This window comes from Schistocerca americana, chromosome 2 (genome assembly GCF_021461395.2).
Source record: "Schistocerca americana isolate TAMUIC-IGC-003095 chromosome 2, iqSchAmer2.1, whole genome shotgun sequence".
Lineage (NCBI taxonomy): Eukaryota > Metazoa > Arthropoda > Insecta > Orthoptera > Acrididae > Schistocerca > Schistocerca americana.
In genome coordinates, this window is record NC_060120.1 from 374,634,003 (window position 1) to 374,642,006 (window position 8,004).

Consider the following 8,004-nt stretch of genomic DNA (forward strand, 5'->3'; position numbering starts at 1 on the left):
ATACAGAAGCACGCGTTTCTACCATTTTAACAGATAATTTGTACCGCTTCATTTGTCAAATAATTATCTGCAATTCATTTGGACATTCAGTGTAGTACTCACTGTTATTTTTAATCCTTTCATAAGTGTCCCATTATTCAAGGGTAGGCCATAAGTCGGTTCTCAAAAATTCTTTTGGTGCAATAATACTAAACAAACGAAAATCTTAATTTTTTGTCAACATGCAAATATATATGGAGTTCAGTGAACCTACAAAAGGTGCTCTAAGCAGTTTCCATTCTGTTCTAAGCAAACACTGAATTTTTCAACACTGATCTGTAAATTTTGTAGCACCTATTCTGGGACTGTAAATTTTCAAATGCTGATTGGATTCGTTCCTTCAAATGCTCAATACCATGAATCCTGACGGAATAAATCTCATTTTTAGTGGGCTGAAAAATCCATGGATGTGATATCTTTGATTTGTGGATGCCATTCAATACTACTCCGCCCACCAATCCATTCATCAAAGTATTCATTTAGAAAGTCTCTCCTAATAAATCCATAACACGTGGTTACTCAACTTTTAACAACACTTCTTGAAACATGTTTAGGTAATTTACAGGATTGAGAGAACCGTTAAAAAATAAGGCTCGATTAGTCAACAGCTGAAAATCCCTGCCATACACCTAAGCCAGGAGACTTTAATATGTCTGCGTCGCCACATAGGGATTCGCAGAATCCCGGTAGACACCAGCTGAATCTGTTTGCTCTTCTATTCACCTTAAAAGTCGTTTCGTCACTCCAAAGCGTACTCCTGGGAAACTTGTGATCGGCTTCTTGTCGGACTGTGTACAACTTGCAGAATTCCGTACTCCTGTCCGGGTCATCTACATTTAGGCTTTGAAATAAATAAGGCCTGGTCTCTATTTCAGATTTTTCTTGGTCCTTCATAGGCTTGTTCTTGCTACTTTATACTCCTTGACACCTTTCTTTGGGATTTAGTAGGTAATTGCACGAAATACTCGGCTAGAACACTAATTCTCTTCTTACATTGTGCTCTCTAAAAGAAGAAGCTTCACCACCGATCCAGCCTCTTCGAAGCTTTAATTTGCGAGAACCTTGTCGAGATGGGGGTGGATGTTCCACAAATAAATCACAAATGTCACTAAATACGGTCACGTTTTACCCATGTTTGTTAAACAAGTACAATGTCCATTCATTGTCTCTCAGCCAACGACAAAAAACATAGCCTCAAACGGCTGTTTTCAACTGAATTACGGGTACTGTAAACTAGTCAGGTTCACAAATGACTGTCACTAGGCTAGGCAAAGCAAAGTCTACAGATTGCTAGTGACAACAGACTTACGGTACACCTCGTGTTTTATCGTACATTGTCGAAAGGAAAAAGGGAGATGTTCGACAGTATTTGTTAAAACGTCTGAACACCGATGTGAAATTTTTAAAGCTTGGAAGTCCCCTACATGACTACTAAAATCCATCACTGGCTTCATTAAAAACTACTAGAACGCTCTGGGTCATACAAATATATGACAGCCCTGCAAAAGCGGATAATAGCGACACATACTTGAAAAACTGTAGTACATGTTTGTGAGCATAATATAAAGTAACGTATAACGAATAGCCAGTGCAGCTGTCATTTCCATAATCGTCTTTTAGTTATTCACGCCAAAGTGAACTGCTATAAACTGTTGTGATACCATCTCATTTCTCCCACTTAAATTTGCTTACATTATCAGTAACATTGTACAACTTGGCGCGCAAAAGGACAATATGGAGTTAGAGTTTGCCTCTAACCTCCTACGAGCGGGATATTACATTCACTTCTTATCATACTCGGAGCTGTTGTTTGTTGTTCAGCTACCAACAGGATATTAACAGCGAAACGCATTGCTTTTCTCTTGAGGAAAATGAAGTTAAGCTCACAGTATACGGTAACAGCGCTGCGATACGCACCGGAACACCCAGAAAAGAGCAGAACTCGCCTGGCAAAAACGTTTTCTAATCTTGGTTAAATCATCTATGCTGCAATGTTTACCTAAACACGAAGAACTGGAACATCGTTCTTACAGCGCGCACAACTACTTCAAGAGGCGGCATGGTATTGCATCGACAATATCTGCAATCTGTATTGGATCAGTGGCCTTCCGTCTTACCACAACTTTGTTAAGAGATGTTAGAAAATGGTGGAAAGATACGTGATCAAGCTTTTCTTATTTTGCACACATATCAGGTAAAATCCTTATTCTTTTCTTACAGACTGCAGATCTTGTGACAAGCTGGTTTCACTCATAAATACTGTCTGTGAGGGATCTAAAAATTATACCCCACTATTTCAAACAACCTTCTATTTTCTCCCATAATTCAGCTTTAACTGTCCTATCGAAATTACTTGAATATAGTGTTCGTGTGAGAAATAAAGGCATAGTGGATTCTGATAATAAGCAGAATTTCTTAGTTTATAGCTGAACAACGGTACTTTTTGCTTTCAGTAGATGATTTTCAATGGATAAGAAAATGTTAGCATTCAAGAGACTTTTTCGTACCTATTTTATTTTCCTGCGTTTAGCAGTTTATATGCTGATACACTGGCAAATTTGACTAACGAAACAAAAATCTAAAGACGTTCTACTCTGTTAAAGTTCGAATTTTCAGAGCAAATGCTTTTGATGTGTACGGAGAAATTTAAAATGAAAGTGAGCAAGATCACGCCCTCCAACGAAAGCCTTGGTTTCCCATTGCGACGTGAGGAATGCTTTACATACAAAGCTGCTCTCAGCACCATTAAGGTAACTTGTATAGAAAACTATCGTTCACAGCTGCAATATATTCCACAAATTATTGGTTACTAATATCTGACATTCCCACGAGATTTAAGCGGAGTATTCCTTGCCATGTTGCAATCTCGAGTCGCTTTGATATTGTTGCTACAACCAAATTACAAAATATATCAAAGCGGTTCGAACAGCTATGCGGTCTTCTGCGACAGTAAACCAAATGCACTGTTAGGGTGTACGCATCCTCTTGGAATATGTGTGCTTTTTATTCCAAAACTTATGCACTATCATCATCGTAGAACACAGGTAGGCTGAAGGGTAGTGGACTTTGTACTCGTATATGTGATAAAACTGAAATCTGTTTATCATCTATTTCTGGATCACTGCACTTCTATGGGTAATTTTTAGTAGCGACCATCAGGTGTCATTTTTACTAAATAACCAACTTTTACGACTGTTGAAAGGAAGCATCTAAGTTTATCCGTTTGCGGTGTAAGATAGTGTTCATTTACACAAGCTAACTGGGCCGAATATTACACACAATACAATGCTGTAGTGCATGTGTTATTCTGAATTACGATGCAAAGTTCCTTCAGACATGAATACATTCTGAGGTCATCAGTCCCCTAGAACTTAGAACTACTTAAATCTAACTAACCTAAGGACACCACACACATCCATGCCCGAGGCAGGATTCGAACCTGCGACCGTAGCGGTCGCGCGGTTCCAGACTGAAGCGCCAAGAACCGCTCGCCACTCCGGCCGGCAACAGTCACTGCAATAATGTATTAATCCGCCGACATCGTGCAAGCGACTTTCAAGTAAAATGTCTCCTCTGTACGAGTACAGGTGGTAGATGCATGGTTGACGACATATGGAAGTTTGGGTCAAGCAGTGAGTAGTGTACGGCAGCCAAATGGTAAGGCGACCGTTTGCGATAAGCGGGAAATCCACGTTCGAGTCACGGTTCCGGTGCAAATTATCATTGTCATTCCATTCTACAGATAATGGCTGTTCGTATTAGAAATTGCGAATACATTTAATATAGGGCAAACTATGAGTCGCCTGAACGCTCAGGAGGGCTGTTGTTATCGAAGTGGTGCCACTGATTTCCCGTTGCGACATGAGGAATGCTTTACTTACAAAGCTGCTCTCAGCACCATTAGTCACTTGTATAGAAAACTGTCGTTCACAGCTGCTATATATACCACAAATTATTGGTTACTAATATCTGAAATTCCCATGAGATTTAAGCGGAGTATTCCTTGCCATGTTACAATCTCGAGTCGCTTTGATATTCTTGCCACAACCAAATTACAAAATTAAAGCGGTTTGAACGGTTATGCGGTCTTCTGCGACAGTACACCAAATGCACTGTCATATGATTTCCAGCACTGACGTAAACCATGTCACTGCAGTGGTGTGTTTGTGTTAGTAGGTTGTGTGGAATCAGCACAGTAAAAAGTGACGACAAACGAGATTATGAGATGAAATGGCGGCTAGGGTGTGTCCGTGACCACACCGTATATGAAGTTGTTTAATGTCTTGATTGATTAACGACGACTGTCCACCATACATGCATTACGTTGTACGGCATAGGATCACTGGTTGCAGTAACATCCTAACCAATATGGACCGAATACAAATACCGTGAATTGTTAAGACAATCAGTTTCAGACACAACAAGAACCGCTTCTGTTAGTGAATGCAAGTCCAATTTATCAGCAAATATTACCAAGGGAACTGCGTATAATGTATATTTGTATTATGGGTCCTCACGCAAGATAACTAATCACGGCGGTACACTCGGCTATATTTCCTCAATAGTGTGAGGCAACGAGTCGTATCTTTGACTATTTTCAAACGACGCAATACACTGAGCTCATCGACGGCCGAGTGGGTCGCTTGATCAGTGATGTGTGGAGGGTAAAACTTAGGAAGGAGGTGATTCTGTGATGACGTTTCTGGAATGTATATCGTACCACAAGCTGAGCCCACTAATGCAAGAACCTGAATATATGTCTCAACATTCTCGACAACAACGTCCAATATGTTCTACATCTTCATGATAAGTATTGTGTGCACACTACAGTCTTTCATGACGACAGCAGACGTTTTCACAAGAGCTGCAGGAATACACTCATGGTTTGAGGAAAGTCGAGCAACAGTATCGAATCTCGACTGGCTCGCTAAATCTTCCGATTATAATCTCAGAGAAAATGTGTGAAATTATTTGTAACTGTGAGTGAAATATAGCAATCGATGTCCTCGCAAATTGATAGCTCTGCGGGATCTAATGATCAATCAATAGCTTGAGCGGGATGCGACACACCTTGACAAACTTGTGGGCTCTCTTATGCATGGTACTTGTCAAATGTCAAACTACGGACGGTGTGAATGCCAGAACACCACATGTGATGAAAAATGGTGGAATATTAAAATATCAAATTTCTTAGGCGCCACTTTATGCTATAAGTTATGTAGAGAGAATAGAGGTTCATTTCAAAAACTATGCACACTGTAAGACAGGTTTGAAGAATATAATTTATTTTACAATGTACCTTTACAAGCTTTCTGTGTATGACAACTTCCCAACCTTATAGTAACTTCCGTATTCCGGAAAGTGCACCTTTATCGTTGACCTCGCTGATTACTCGGATCATCTCTCTGGAAGATTCATCAACTGGATCCTAGCCCGCATCTCGTGGTCGTGCGGTAGCGTTCTCGCTTCCCACGCCCGGGTTCCCGGGTTCGATTCCCGGCGGGGTCAAGGATTTTCTCTGCCTCGTGATGGCTGGGTGTTGTGTGCTGTCCTTAGGTTAGTTAGGTTTAAGTAGTTCTAAGTTCTAGGGGACTTATGACCGCAGCAGTTGAGTCCCATAGTGCTCAGAGCCATTTGAACCATTTTTGAACTGGATCCTAACGTTTCCCGTTCCGTCAATTTGGGAAACAAATCAAAGTCTGGTGGGCTCTTGTCAGGGCTGTATGGTGGTTGGAGAAGCGTTTCCCATCCTTATTTCTGCACCGTTGCTCTCACTGTTGGAGCAATATGCAGTCTTGCATTATCACGCAAAAAGAAGACACCATCTGCAAGCAGGTCATGACCTATTTGACGAATTTTCAGGCGCAAAATATTTTGCAGAAGCAGCTTGTAGTTCGCGCCTGTTACAGATGTCCCTTGGGACACACTGATTGTAGCTGTTTTTCCATTCACGTCATACGCCTAGATTATCATCAGTTTCACCTTTGATTATTGGCGGCGGAATTTCTTAGCTTGTGGAGAGTTTGAACTTTTACACTGTGACGACTGAGACTTCAGTTCCGGCTTTAATCCTTTTCAGAAACCTCGTCCTGTTCGATAATGTGATTCTCTTGCGACGTGCTTTCTGCTCTGATCGCACGAAACCCAACTGGCAGCAACTTTTCCCATCTTTAATTTTTCAGTTGTAATTGTGTAAACAGAAGTAACAGATATTCTGGCTTCATGTTTTTCGTCAGACGTCTGTCTGAACGTCTTTGACAATAAGCTGAGATATGTGGTCTGCTGCAGTTGATGGCCTTTCACTTCCTCGGTTGCCCTCAGTGCTTACCCGACCTTCAAGGAAACGAGTATATTACCGTGATACTGTGCTACGATCCAGCCTCTCAAAACGTAGTACATTTTCGTTGGTTCTTTCCACCTACGCATTCGATTCTGACGTAAGAACGCTGATGATTGCGTATAACCCGACTTGGCTCGGTTTCACTTTCAATTTTAAAACTGAACTGCTCACATTCCAGTCATGCGAACCAGCAAACACATATACGACCGTCACGCCCAAAATCTTGGTCACGACTTACATAAATTTCGATTCAATCACGCTACCATAACGGTAGTAGTGCGTAGTGTGCAAGACTTTTGGAATGACCCTCGTACGTATTACTTACTGCCTAACATATTGTTTCAGTTCACATACAAACTAAAGTGAGTTGATAGCATAAAACTGTGCATTGCAACTCATGTATTTTACGTTCATATACCTGGCTGAACCGACAGGGATGAAATGGCAACGTTCGGGATGCCAAGTGGATGTATACTCGTATATATCTTTGAGGAAGCAATATGTCAGACACTGTATTGTTGAAGCAGAAAAAAAATGGAGTAGGTACAATGATAATTTGGTTACTTGAAGTATTCTAACTTCATTGCTGTCTCCGAATATTAACACATTTCTGTGAGAATGCCAAAATAGGCGATGGTAAGAAACGTCCTTTTACGTCCCAATATACCTCCGTTTGTTACCGAACAACAAGCTTTCACGCTCCTCGACTCTTATAATTGCCATCCGGTTTCTGTACAAATTGTAAATAGCCTTTCGCTCACTGTGTTCGACGTCTGCCACCTTCATAGTTTGAAAGAGAGCATTCCGGTCAACATTGTTGAAAGCTTTCTCTAAGCCTACAAATGCTAGAAACATAGGTTTTTTTCATTAATCTGTTTTCTAAGATAAGTCGTAGGATCAGTATTGCCTCACGTGTTCCAACACTTCTACGGAATCTAAACTGATCTTCCCCGTGGTCGGCTTCTATCAGTTTTTCAATTCGTCTGTAAAGAATTCACGTTAGTATTTTGTACTCGGGACTTATGAAACTGATAGTTCGGCAATTTTCACACCTGTCAACACTTGCTTTCTTTTGGGTTGGAATTACTATATTCTTCTTGAAGTCTGAGGGTATTTCGCCTGCCTGATATATCTTGCTCACCAGATGGTAGCGTTTTGTCAGGGCTGGCGCTCCCAAGGCTATCTGTAGATCTAATAGAATGTTGTCTACTCCCGGGGCCGTGTTTCGACTCAGGTCTTTCAGTGCTCTGTCAAACTCTTCACGCAGCATCGCATCTCCCATTTCATCTTCATCTACTTCTTCTTCCATTTCCATAATATTACCGTCAACTACATCGCCTTTGTATAGACCCTCTATTTAGTCCTTCCACCTTTCTGCCTTAGCTTATTGGATTAGAACTGGTTTTCTATCTGAGCTTTTGATATTAATGCAAATGGTTCTCTTCTCTCCAAAGGTCTCTTTAACCTTCCTGTAGCAGTATCTATCTTACCCACTGTGATATATGCCTCTATATCCTTACATTTGCCCTCTGACCATCCCTGCTTAGCCATTTTTACTTTATGTCGATCTCATTTTTGAGACGTTTGTATTCCTTTTTGTTTGCTTCATTTACTGCATATTTATA